The 12,469-nt window shown below is 46.8% G+C and overlaps 14 non-coding genes across 14 annotated transcripts; all 14 read left to right on the top strand.

The window, feature by feature from the left end:
• The first annotated feature begins 705 nt into the window (after window positions 1–705).
• Window positions 706–778, top strand: TRNAR-ACG (transfer RNA arginine (anticodon ACG)). Its single transcript has one exon. It is a non-coding gene; the product is annotated as a tRNA-Arg (tRNA).
• Window positions 779–786: 8 nt separating this feature from the next.
• TRNAH-GUG (transfer RNA histidin (anticodon GUG)) lies at window positions 787–858 on the top strand. Its single transcript has one exon. It is a non-coding gene; the product is annotated as a tRNA-His (tRNA).
• A 950-nt stretch (window positions 859–1,808) lies between these two features.
• On the top strand, window positions 1,809–1,881 carry TRNAR-ACG (transfer RNA arginine (anticodon ACG)). The gene has a single exon. It is a non-coding gene; the product is annotated as a tRNA-Arg (tRNA).
• Window positions 1,882–2,911: 1,030 nt separating this feature from the next.
• On the top strand, window positions 2,912–2,984 carry TRNAR-ACG (transfer RNA arginine (anticodon ACG)). Its single transcript has one exon. It is a non-coding gene; the product is annotated as a tRNA-Arg (tRNA).
• An 8-nt stretch (window positions 2,985–2,992) lies between these two features.
• Window positions 2,993–3,064, top strand: TRNAH-GUG (transfer RNA histidin (anticodon GUG)). The gene has a single exon. It is a non-coding gene; the product is annotated as a tRNA-His (tRNA).
• A 2,053-nt stretch (window positions 3,065–5,117) lies between these two features.
• Window positions 5,118–5,190, top strand: TRNAR-ACG (transfer RNA arginine (anticodon ACG)). Its single transcript has one exon. It is a non-coding gene; the product is annotated as a tRNA-Arg (tRNA).
• An 8-nt stretch (window positions 5,191–5,198) lies between these two features.
• Window positions 5,199–5,270, top strand: TRNAH-GUG (transfer RNA histidin (anticodon GUG)). Its single transcript has one exon. It is a non-coding gene; the product is annotated as a tRNA-His (tRNA).
• Window positions 5,271–6,220: 950 nt separating this feature from the next.
• Window positions 6,221–6,293, top strand: TRNAR-ACG (transfer RNA arginine (anticodon ACG)). The gene has a single exon. It is a non-coding gene; the product is annotated as a tRNA-Arg (tRNA).
• A 1,030-nt stretch (window positions 6,294–7,323) lies between these two features.
• On the top strand, window positions 7,324–7,396 carry TRNAR-ACG (transfer RNA arginine (anticodon ACG)). The gene has a single exon. It is a non-coding gene; the product is annotated as a tRNA-Arg (tRNA).
• Window positions 7,397–7,404: 8 nt separating this feature from the next.
• On the top strand, window positions 7,405–7,476 carry TRNAH-GUG (transfer RNA histidin (anticodon GUG)). Its single transcript has one exon. It is a non-coding gene; the product is annotated as a tRNA-His (tRNA).
• Window positions 7,477–8,426: 950 nt separating this feature from the next.
• Window positions 8,427–8,499, top strand: TRNAR-ACG (transfer RNA arginine (anticodon ACG)). Its single transcript has one exon. It is a non-coding gene; the product is annotated as a tRNA-Arg (tRNA).
• A 2,133-nt stretch (window positions 8,500–10,632) lies between these two features.
• Window positions 10,633–10,705, top strand: TRNAR-ACG (transfer RNA arginine (anticodon ACG)). The gene has a single exon. It is a non-coding gene; the product is annotated as a tRNA-Arg (tRNA).
• A 1,030-nt stretch (window positions 10,706–11,735) lies between these two features.
• Window positions 11,736–11,808, top strand: TRNAR-ACG (transfer RNA arginine (anticodon ACG)). Its single transcript has one exon. It is a non-coding gene; the product is annotated as a tRNA-Arg (tRNA).
• Window positions 11,809–11,816: 8 nt separating this feature from the next.
• On the top strand, window positions 11,817–11,888 carry TRNAH-GUG (transfer RNA histidin (anticodon GUG)). The gene has a single exon. It is a non-coding gene; the product is annotated as a tRNA-His (tRNA).
• The last annotated feature ends 581 nt before the right edge of the window (window positions 11,889–12,469 follow it).

Genomic DNA, 12,469 nt, shown 5'->3' with positions numbered 1-12,469 from the left:
CTTTCACCACTTGCCTTTCCCAAGAAACCCGCGCAAGAAAAAGACCTATTACACAGAGCACTTGAGCATCAATTCACCTTGGCGCCCATACTTCTGATGGCTGCTAGCAATGATTAAAGGACAACTCTGCTTTGACATTGTTCTGCACAGACAACTTTAACAGCAGACCCTGATCAATCATGCAGAGATAATGCTTTCAGGATTTTGTTCCTAGAAGGAGATAGAAGAACTTAGCCCGCCGTGCCCCACTCACAACAGACAGCTGCCCAGACAGAGGACCCTTTCCATACTGCTTGGCTTCACTCCTTGTCTTCACACCCAGCAACTTTCCCATTGGCACTAACTACACTCGGTGCAGCTGCAACAACATCACCTTAAGAAATGTGTGAATAACGCTAGGACTAGCATACAAAATGTGCCCTGATCCTATAGTGGCTAGTACTCTTTGTTGTGGCTGCAAGCAACCTGGTGTGAATACGGTTTACGGCGGGCTGCTTTCTGCACTCCTCTTGCAACCTTCTTCAAGCTTTTAGAACAGCATTGTGAATATCTGGACTCAGAGACAGCAAATTCATGACATTTTAATAGAGATTATCTCTCAAAGAAGTTCTCGCTACAGAAGATGTTCAGTGGAATAGGGCACTTCAACGAGGCCCACTTTCCTTGTGGCCGCAAGGAAAACGTGCTATGCATATGTCAGCAGCAGGGCCAGTGGCGCAATGGATAACGCGTCTGACTACGGATCAGAAGATTGTAGGTTCGACTCCTACCTGGCTCAGGAAACATGCCGTGATCGTATAGTGGTTAGTATTCTGCGTTGTGGCCGCAGCAACCCTGGTTCGAATCCGGGTCACGGCAGGCTCTTTACTTTCTTCCTCTGCGACTTTTTCTTCAGCTTGCAACCAATCTACTGACTTTCTAAAGCATTCAGGAACCTTAGGCTCTGCTTGCTTCACTTCTTCACTACAACATTTTGCCTTTCGCCGAGAGAAAACTTTCTCTGCTATGGACCTTTGTAGCATCTTCAAATATCTTCACAAATACCATCCTCACATGACATCTTGGCCTCACCAGTTGCCAGTCTCTTGCTAAGCCTAGGTCAACTTTCACCACTTGCCTTTCCCAAGAAACCTGCGCAAGAAAAAGACCTATTACACAGAGCACTTGAGCATCAATTCACCTTGGCGCCCATACTTCTGATGGCTGCTAGCAATGCTTAAAGGACAACTCTGCTTTGACATTGTTCTGCACAGACAACTTTAACAGCAGACCCTGATCAATCATGCAGAGATAATGCTTTCAGGATTTTGTTCCTAGAAGGAGATAGAAGAACTTAGCCCGCCGTGCCCCACTCACAACAGACAGCTGCCCAGACAGAGGACCCTTTCCATACTGCTTGGCTTCACTCCTTGTCTTCACACCCAGCAACTTTCCCATTGGCACTAACTACACTCGGTGCAGCTGCAACAACATCACCTTAAGAAATGTGTGAATAACGCTAGGACTAGCATACAAAATGTGCCCTGATCCTATAGTGGCTAGTACTCTTTGTTGTGGCTGCAAGCAACCTGGTGTGAATACGGTTTACGGCGGGCTGCTTTCTGCACTCCTCTTGCAACCTTCTTCAAGCTTTTAGAACAGCATTGTGAATATCTGGACTCAGAGACAGCAAATTCATGACATTTTAATAGAGATTATCTCTCAAAGAAGTTCTCGCTACAGAAGATGTTCAGTGGAATAGGGCACTTCAACGAGGCCCACTTTCCTTGTGGCCGCAAGGAAAACGTGCTATGCATATGTCAGCAGCAGGGCCAGTGGCGCAATGGATAACGCGTCTGACTACGGATCAGAAGATTGTAGGTTCGACTCCTACCTGGCTCAGGAAACATGCCGTGATCGTATAGTGGTTAGTACTCTGCGTTGTGGCCGCAGCAACCCCGGTTCGAATCTGGGTCACGGCAGGCTCTTTACTTTCTTCCTCTGCAACTTTTTCTTCAGCTTGCAACCAATCTACTGACTTTCTAAAGCATTCAGGAACCTTAGGCTCTGCTTGCTTCACTTCTTCACTACAACATTTTGCCTTTCGCCGAGAGAAAACTTTCTCTGCTATGGACCTTTGTAGCATCTTCAAACATCTTCACAAATACCATCCTCACATGACATCTTGGCCTCACCAGTTGCCAGTCTCTTGCTAAGCCTAGGTCAACTTTCACCACTTGCCTTTCCCAAGAAACCCGCGCAAGAAAAAGACCTATTACACAGAGCACTTGAGCATCAATTCACCTTGGCGCCCATACTTCTGATGGCTGCTAGTAATGATTAAAGGACAACTCTGCTTTGACATTGTTCTGCACAGACAACTTTAACAGCAGACCCTGATCAATCATGCAGAGATAATGCTTTCAGGATTTTGTTCCTAGAAGGAGATAGAAGAACTTAGCCCGCCGTGCCCCACTCACAACAGACAGCTGCCCAGACAGAGGACCCTTTCCATACTGCTTGGCTTCACTCCTTGTCTTCACACCCAGCAACTTTCCCATTGGCACTAACTACACTCGGTGCAGCTGCAACAACATCACCTTAAGAAATGTGTGAATAACGCTAGGACTAGCATACAAAATGTGCCCTGATCCTATAGTGGCTAGTACTCTTTGTTGTGGCTGCAAGCAACCTGGTGTGAATACGGTTTACGGCGGGCTGCTTTCTGCACTCCTCTTGCAACCTTCTTCAAGCTTTTAGAACAGCATTGTGAATATCTGGACTCAGAGACAGCAAATTCATGACATTTTAATAGAGATTATCTCTCAAAGAAGTTCTCGCTACAGAAGATGTTCAGTGGAATAGGGCACTTCAACGAGGCCCACTTTCCTTGTGGCCGCAAGGAAAACGTGCTATGCATATGTCAGCAGCAGGGCCAGTGGCGCAATGGATAACGCGTCTGACTACGGATCAGAAGATTGTAGGTTCGACTCCTACCTGGCTCAGGAAACATGCCGTGATCGTATAGTGGTTAGTACTCTGCGTTGTGGCCGCAGCAACCCTGGTTCGAATCCGGGTCACGGCAGGCTCTTTACTTTCTTCCTCTGCGACTTTTTCTTCAGCTTGCAACCAATCTACTGACTTTCTAAAGCATTCAGGAACCTTAGGCTCTGCTTGCTTCACTTCTTCACTACAACATTTTGCCTTTCGCCGAGAGAAAACTTTCTCTGCTATGGACCTTTGTAGCATCTTCAAATATCTTCACAAATACCATCCTCACATGACATCTTGGCCTCACCAGTTGCCAGTCTCTTGCTAAGCCTAGGTCAACTTTCACCACTTGCCTTTCCCAAGAAACCTGCGCAAGAAAAAGACCTATTACACAGAGCACTTGAGCATCAATTCACCTTGGCGCCCATACTTCTGATGGCTGCTAGCAATGCTTAAAGGACAACTCTGCTTTGACATTGTTCTGCACAGACAACTTTAACAGCAGACCCTGATCAATCATGCAGAGATAATGCTTTCAGGATTTTGTTCCTAGAAGGAGATAGAAGAACTTAGCCCGCCGTGCCCCACTCACAACAGACAGCTGCCCAGACAGAGGACCCTTTCCATACTGCTTGGCTTCACTCCTTGTCTTCACACCCAGCAACTTTCCCATTGGCACTAACTACACTCGGTGCAGCTGCAACAACATCACCTTAAGAAATGTGTGAATAACGCTAGGACTAGCATACAAAATGTGCCCTGATCCTATAGTGGCTAGTACTCTTTGTTGTGGCTGCAAGCAACCTGGTGTGAATACGGTTTACGGCGGGCTGCTTTCTGCACTCCTCTTGCAACCTTCTTCAAGCTTTTAGAACAGCATTGTGAATATCTGGACTCAGAGACAGCAAATTCATGACATTTTAATAGAGATTATCTCTCAAAGAAGTTCTCGCTACAGAAGATGTTCAGTGGAATAGGGCACTTCAACGAGGCCCACTTTCCTTGTGGCCGCAAGGAAAACGTGCTATGCATATGTCAGCAGCAGGGCCAGTGGCGCAATGGATAACACGTCTAACTACGGATCAGAAGATTGTAGGTTCGACTCCTACCTGGCTCAGGAAACATGCCGTGATCGTATAGTGGTTAGTACTCTGCGTTGTGGCCGCAGCAACCCCGGTTCGAATCTGGGTCACGGCAGGCTCTTTACTTTCTTCCTCTGCAACTTTTTCTTCAGCTTGCAACCAATCTACTGACTTTCTAAAGCATTCAGGAACCTTAGGCTCTGCTTGCTTCACTTCTTCACTACAACATTTTGCCTTTCGCCGAGAGAAAACTTTCTCTGCTATGGACCTTTGTAGCATCTTCAAACATCTTCACAAATACCATCCTCACATGACATCTTGGCCTCACCAGTTGCCAGTCTCTTGCTAAGCCTAGGTCAACTTTCACCACTTGCCTTTCCCAAGAAACCCGCGCAAGAAAAAGACCTATTACACAGAGCACTTGAGCATCAATTCACCTTGGCGCCCATACTTCTGATGGCTGCTAGTAATGATTAAAGGACAACTCTGCTTTGACATTGTTCTGCACAGACAACTTTAACAGCAGACCCTGATCAATCATGCAGAGATAATGCTTTCAGGATTTTGTTCCTAGAAGGAGATAGAAGAACTTAGCCCGCCGTGCCCCACTCACAACAGACAGCTGCCCAGACAGAGGACCCTTTCCATACTGCTTGGCTTCACTCCTTGTCTTCACACCCAGCAACTTTCCCATTGGCACTAACTACACTCGGTGCAGCTGCAACAACATCACCTTAAGAAATGTGTGAATAACGCTAGGACTAGCATACAAAATGTGCCCTGATCCTATAGTGGCTAGTACTCTTTGTTGTGGCTGCAAGCAACCTGGTGTGAATACGGTTTACGGCGGGCTGCTTTCTGCACTCCTCTTGCAACCTTCTTCAAGCTTTTAGAACAGCATTGTGAATATCTGGACTCAGAGACAGCAAATTCATGACATTTTAATAGAGATTATCTCTCAAAGAAGTTCTCGCTACAGAAGATGTTCAGTGGAATAGGGCACTTCAACGAGGCCCACTTTCCTTGTGGCCGCAAGGAAAACGTGCTATGCATATGTCAGCAGCAGGGCCAGTGGCGCAATGGATAACGCGTCTGACTACGGATCAGAAGATTGTAGGTTCGACTCCTACCTGGCTCAGGAAACATGCCGTGATCGTATAGTGGTTAGTACTCTGCGTTGTGGCCGCAGCAACCCCGGTTCGAATCCGGGTCACGGCAGGCTCTTTACTTTCTTCCTCTGCGACTTTTTCTTCAGCTTGCAACCAATCTACTGACTTTCTAAAGCATTCAGGAACCTTAGGCTCTGCTTGCTTCACTTCTTCACTACAACATTTTGCCTTTCGCCGAGAGAAAACTTTCTCTGCTATGGACCTTTGTAGCATCTTCAAACATCTTCACAAATACCATCCTCACATGACATCTTGGCCTCACCAGTTGCCAGTCTCTTGCTAAGCCTAGGTCAACTTTCACCACTTGCCTTTCCCAAGAAACCCGCGCAAGAAAAAGACCTATTACACAGAGCACTTGAGCATCAATTCACCTTGGCGCCCATACTTCTGATGGCTGCTAGCAATGATTAAAGGACAACTCTGCTTTGACATTGTTCTGCACAGACAACTTTAACAGCAGACCCTGATCAATCATGCAGAGATAATGCTTTCAGGATTTTGTTCCTAGAAGGAGATAGAAGAACTTAGCCCGCCGTGCCCCACTCACAACAGACAGCTGCCCAGACAGAGGACCCTTTCCATACTGCTTGGCTTCACTCCTTGTCTTCACACCCAGCAACTTTCCCATTGGCACTAACTACACTCGGTGCAGCTGCAACAACATCACCTTAAGAAATGTGTGAATAACGCTAGGACTAGCATACAAAATGTGCCCTGATCCTATAGTGGCTAGTACTCTTTGTTGTGGCTGCAAGCAACCTGGTGTGAATACGGTTTACGGCGGGCTGCTTTCTGCACTCCTCTTGCAACCTTCTTCAAGCTTTTAGAACAGCATTGTGAATATCTGGACTCAGAGACAGCAAATTCATGACATTTTAATAGAGATTATCTCTCAAAGAAGTTCTCGCTACAGAAGATGTTCAGTGGAATAGGGCACTTCAACAAGGCCCACTTTCCTTGTGGCCGCAAGGAAAACGTGCTATGCATATGTCAGCAGCAGGGCCAGTGGCGCAATGGATAACGCGTCTGACTACGGATCAGAAGATTGTAGGTTCGACTCCTACCTGGCTCAGGAAACATGCCGTGATCGTATAGTGGTTAGTACTCTGCGTTGTGGCCGCAGCAACCCCGGTTCGAATCTGGGTCACGGCAGGCTCTTTACTTTCTTCCTCTGCGACTTTTTCTTCAGCTTGCAACCAATCTACTGACTTTCTAAAGCATTTAGGAACCTTAGGCTCTGCTTGCTTCACTTCTTCACTACAACGTTTTGCCTTTCGCCGAGAGAAAACTTTCTCTGCTATGGACCTTTGTAGCATCTTCAAACATCTTCACAAATACCATCCTCACATGACATCTTGGCCTCACCAGTTGCCAGTCTCTTGCTAAGCCTAGGTCAACTTTCACCACTTGCCTTTCCCAAGAAACCCGCGCAAGAAAAAGACCTATTACACAGAGCACTTGAGCATCAATTCACCTTGGCGCCCATACTTCTGATGGCTGCTAGCAATGCTTAAAGGACAACTCTGCTTTGACATTGTTCTGCACAGACAACTTTAACAGCAGACCCTGATCAATCATGCAGAGATAATGCTTTCAGGATTTTGTTCCTAGAAGGAGATAGAAGAACTTAGCCCGCCGTGCCCCACTCACAACAGACAGCTGCCCAGACAGAGGACCCTTTCCATACTGCTTGGCTTCACTCCTTGTCTTCACACCCAGCAACTTTCCCATTGGCACTAACTACACTCGGTGCAGCTGCAACAACATCACCTTAAGAAATGTGTGAATAACGCTAGGACTAGCATACAAAATGTGCCCTGATCCTATAGTGGCTAGTACTCTTTGTTGTGGCTGCAAGCAACCTGGTGTGAATACGGTTTACGGCGGGCTGCTTTCTGCACTCCTCTTGCAACCTTCTTCAAGCTTTTAGAACAGCATTGTGAATATCTGGACTCAGAGACAGCAAATTCATGACATTTTAATAGAGATTATCTCTCAAAGAAGTTCTCGCTACAGAAGATGTTCAGTGGAATAGGGCACTTCAACGAGGCCCACTTTCCTTGTGGCCGCAAGGAAAACGTGCTATGCATATGTCAGCAGCAGGGCCAGTGGCGCAATGGATAACGCGTCTGACTACGGATCAGAAGATTGTAGGTTCGACTCCTACCTGGCTCAGGAAACATGCCGTGATCGTATAGTGGTTAGTACTCTGCGTTGTGGCCGCAGCAACCCCGGTTCGAATCCGGGTCACGGCAGGCTCTTTACTTTCTTCCTCTGCGACTTTTTCTTCAGCTTGCAACCAATCTACTGACTTTCTAAAGCATTCAGGAACCTTAGGCTCTGCTTGCTTCACTTCTTCACTACAACATTTTGCCTTTCGCCGAGAGAAAACTTTCTCTGCTATGGACCTTTGTAGCATCTTCAAATATCTTCACAAATACCATCCTCACATGACATCTTGGCCTCACCAGTTGCCAGTCTCTTGCTAAGCCTAGGTCAACTTTCACCACTTGCCTTTCCCAAGAAACCCGCGCAAGAAAAAGACCTATTACACAGAGCACTTGAGCATCAATTCACCTTGGCGCCCATACTTCTGATGGCTGCTAGCAATGCTTAAAGGACAACTCTGCTTTGACATTGTTCTGCACAGACAACTTTAACAGCAGACCCTGATCAATCATGCAGAGATAATGCTTTCAGGATTTTGTTCCTAGAAGGAGATAGAAGAACTTAGCCCGCCGTGCCCCACTCACAACAGACAGCTGCCCAGACAGAGGACCCTTTCCATACTGCTTGGCTTTACTCCTTGTCTTCACACCCAGCAACTTTCCCATTGGCACTAACTACACTCGGTGCAGCTGCAACAACATCACCTTAAGAAATGTGTGAATAACGCTAGGACTAGCATACAAAATGTGCCCTGATCCTATAGTGGCTAGTACTCTTTGTTGTGGCTGCAAGCAACCTGGTGTGAATACGGTTTACGGCGGGCTGCTTTCTGCACTCCTCTTGCAACCTTCTTCAAGCTTTTAGAACAGCATTGTGAATATCTGGACTCAGAGACAGCAAATTCATGACATTTTAATAGAGATTATCTCTCAAAGAAGTTCTCGCTACAGAAGATGTTCAGTGGAATAGAGCACTTCAACGAGGCCCACTTTCCTTGTGGCCGCAAGGAAAACGTGCTATGCATATGTCAGCAGCAGGGCCAGTGGTGCAATGGATAACGCGTCTGACTACGGATCAGAAGATTGTAGGTTCGACTCCTACCTGGCTCAGGAAACATGCCGTGATCGTATAGTGGTTAGTACTCTGCGTTGTGGCCGCAGCAACCCCGGTTCGTATCCGGGTCACGGCAGGCTCTTTACTTTCTTCCTCTGCGACTTTTTCTTCAGCTTGCAACCAATCTACTGACTTTCTAAAGCATTCAGGAACCTTAGGCTCTGCTTGCTTCACTTCTTCACTACAACATTTTGCCTTTCGCCGAGAGAAAACTTTCTCTGCTATGGACCTTTGTAGCATCTTCAAACATCTTCACAAATACCATCCTCACATGACATCTTGGCCTCACCAGTTGCCAGTCTCTTGCTAAGCCTAGGTCAACTTTCACCACTTGCCTTTCCCAAGAAACCCGCGCAAGAAAAAGACCTATTACACAGAGCACTTGAGCATCAATTCACCTTGGCGCCCATACTTCTGATGGCTGCTAGCAATGATTAAAGGACAACTCTGCTTTGACATTGTTCTGCACAGACAACTTTAACAGCAGACCCTGATCAATCATGCAGAGATAATGCTTTCAGGATTTTGTTCCTAGAAGGAGATAGAAGAACTTAGCCCGCCGTGCCCCACTCACAACAGACAGCTGCCCAGACAGAGGACCCTTTCCATACTGCTTGGCTTCACTCCTTGTCTTCACACCCAGCAACTTTCCCATTGGCACTAACTACACTCGGTGCAGCTGCAACAACATCACCTTAAGAAATGTGTGAATAACGCTAGGACTAGCATACAAAATGTGCCCTGATCCTATAGTGGCTAGTACTCTTTGTTGTGGCTGCAAGCAACCTGGTGTGAATACGGTTTACGGCGGGCTGCTTTCTGCACTCCTCTTGCAACCTTCTTCAAGCTTTTAGAACAGCATTGTGAATATCTGGACTCAGAGACAGCAAATTCATGACATTTTAATAGAGATTATCTCTCAAAGAAGTTCTCGCTACAGAAGATGTTCAGTGGAATAGGGCACTTCAACAAGGCCCACTTTCCTTGTGGCCGCAAGGAAAACGTGCTATGCATATGTCAGCAGCAGGGCCAGTGGCGCAATGGATAACGCGTCTGACGACGGATCAGAAGATTGAAGGTTCGACTCCTACCTGGCTCAGGAAACATGCCGTGATCGTATAGTGGTTAGTACTCTGCGTTGAGGCCGCAGCAACCCCGGTTCGAATCTGGGTCACGGCAGGCTCTTTACTTTCTTCCTCTGCGACTTTTTCTTCAGCTTGCAACCAATCTACTGACTTTCTAAAGCATTCAGGAACCTTAGGCTCTGCTTGCTTCACTTCTTCACTACAACATTTTGCCTTTCGCCGAGAGAAAACTTTCTCTGCTATGGACCTTTGTAGCATCTTCAAACATCTTCACAAATACCATCCTCACATGACATCTTGGCCTCACCAGTTGCCAGTCTCTTGCTAAGCCTAGGTCAACTTTCACCACTTGCCTTTCCCAAGAAACCCGCGCAAGAAAAAGACCTATTACACAGAGCACTTGAGCATCAATTCACCTTGGCGCCCATACTTCTGATGGCTGCTAGCAATGCTTAAAGGACAACTCTGCTTTGACATTGTTCTGCACAGACAACTTTAACAGCAGACCCTGATCAATCATGCAGAGATAATGCTTTCAGGATTTTGTTCCTAGAAGGAGATAGAAGAACTTAGCCCGCCGTGCCCCACTCACAACAGACAGCTGCCCAGACAGAGGACCCTTTCCATACTGCTTGGCTTCACTCCTTGTCTTCACACCCAGCAACTTTCCCATTGGCACTAACTACACTCGGTGCAGCTGCAACAACATCACCTTAAGAAATGTGTGAATAACGCTAGGACTAGCATACAAAATGTGCCCTGATCCTATAGTGGCTAGTACTCTTTGTTGTGGCTGCAAGCAACCTGGTGTGAATACGGTTTACGGCGGGCTGCTTTCTGCACTCCTCTTGCAACCTTCTTTAAGCTTTTAGAACAGCATTGTGAATATCTGGACTCAGAGACAGCAAATTCATGACATTTTAATAGAGATTATCTCTCAAAGAAGTTCTCGCTACAGAAGATGTTCAGTGGAATAGGGCACTTCAACGAGGCCCACTTTCCTTGTGGCCGCAAGGAAAACGTGCTATGCATATGTCAGCAGCCGGGCCAGTGGTGCAATGGATAACGCGTCTGACTACGGATCAGAAGATTGTAGGTTCGACTCCTACCTGGCTCAGGAAACATGGCGTGATCGTATAGTGGTTAGTACTCTGCGTTGTGGCCGCAGCAACCCCAGTTCGAATCCGGGTCACGGCAGGCTCTTTACTTTCTTCCTCTGCGACTTTTTCTTCCGCTTGCAACCAATCTACTGACTTTCTAAAGCATTCAGGAACCTTAGGCTCTGCTTGCTTCACTTCTTCACGACAACATTTTGCCTTTCGCCGAGAGAAAACTTTCTCTGCTATGGACCTTTGTAGCATCTTCAAACATCTTCACAAATACCATCCTCACATGACATCTTGGCCTCACCAGTTGCCAGTCTCTTGCTAAGCCTAGGTCAACTTTCACCACTTGCCTTTCCCAAGAAACCCGCGCAAGAAAAAGACCTATTACACAGAGCACTTGAGCATCAATTCACCTTTGCGCCCATACTTCTGATGGCTGCTAGCAATGCTTAAAGGACAACTCTGCTTTGACATTGTTCTGCACAGACAACTTTAACAGCAGACCCTGATCAATCATGCAGAGATAATGCTTTCAGGATTTTGTTCCTAGAAGGAGATAGAAGAACTTAGCCCGCCGTGCCCCACTCACAACAGACAGCTGCCCAGACAGAGGACCCTTTCCATACTGCTTGGCTTCACTCCTTGTCTTCACACCCAGCAACTTTCCCATTGGCACTAACTACACTCGGTGCAGCTGCAACAACATCACCTTAAGAAATGTGTGAATAACACTAGGACTAGCATACAAAATGTGCCCTGATCCTATAGTGGCTAGTACTCTTTGTTGTGGCTGCAAGCAACCTGGTGTGAATACGGTTTACGGCGGGCTGCTTTCTGCACTCCTCTTGCAACCTTCTTTAAGCTTTTAGAACAGCATTGTGAATATCTGGACTCAGAGACAGCAAATTCATGACATTTTAATAGAGATTATCTCTCAAAGAAGTTCTCGCTACAGAAGATGTTCAGTGGAATAGGGCACTTCAACGAGGCCCACTTTCCTTGTGGCCGCAAGGAAAACGTGCTATGCATATGTCAGCAGCCGGGCCAGTGGTGCAATGGATAACGCGTCTGACTACGGATCAGAAGATTGTAGGTTCGACTCCTACCTGGCTCAGGAAACATGCCGTGATCGTATAGTGGTTAGTACTCTGCGTTGTGGCCGCAGCAACCCCGGTTCGAATCCGGGTCACGGCAGGCTCTTTACTTTCTTCCTCTGCGACTTTTTCTTCAGCTTGCAACCAATCTACTGACTTTCTAAAGCATTCAGGAACCTTAGGCTCTGCTTGCTTCACTTCTTCACGACAACATTTTGCCTTTCGCCGAGAGAAAACTTTCTCTGCTATGGACCTTTGTAGCATCTTCAAACATCTTCACAAATACCATCCTCACATGACATCTTGGCCTCACCAGTTGCCAGTCTCTTGCTAAGCCTAGGTCAACTTTCACCACTTGCCTTTCCCAAGAAACCCGCGCAAGAAAAAGACCTATTACACAGAGCACTTGAGCATCAATTCACCTTGGCGCCCATACTTCTGATGGCTGCTAGCAATGCTTAAAGGACAACTCTGCTTTGACATTGTTCTGCACAGACAACTTTAACAGCAGACCCTGATCAATCATGCAGAGATAATGCTTTCAGGATTTTGTTCCTAGAAGGAGATAGAAGAACTTAGCCCGCCGTGCCCCACTCACAACAGACAGCTGCCCAGACAGAGGACCCTTTCCATACTGCTTGGCTTCACTCCTTGTCTTCACACCCAGCAACTTTCCCATTG

Source organism: Hyperolius riggenbachi, chromosome 3 (assembly GCF_040937935.1).
Source record: "Hyperolius riggenbachi isolate aHypRig1 chromosome 3, aHypRig1.pri, whole genome shotgun sequence".
NCBI lineage: Eukaryota > Metazoa > Chordata > Amphibia > Anura > Hyperoliidae > Hyperolius > Hyperolius riggenbachi.
This window is presented reverse-complemented; position numbering and strand designations above follow the sequence as displayed.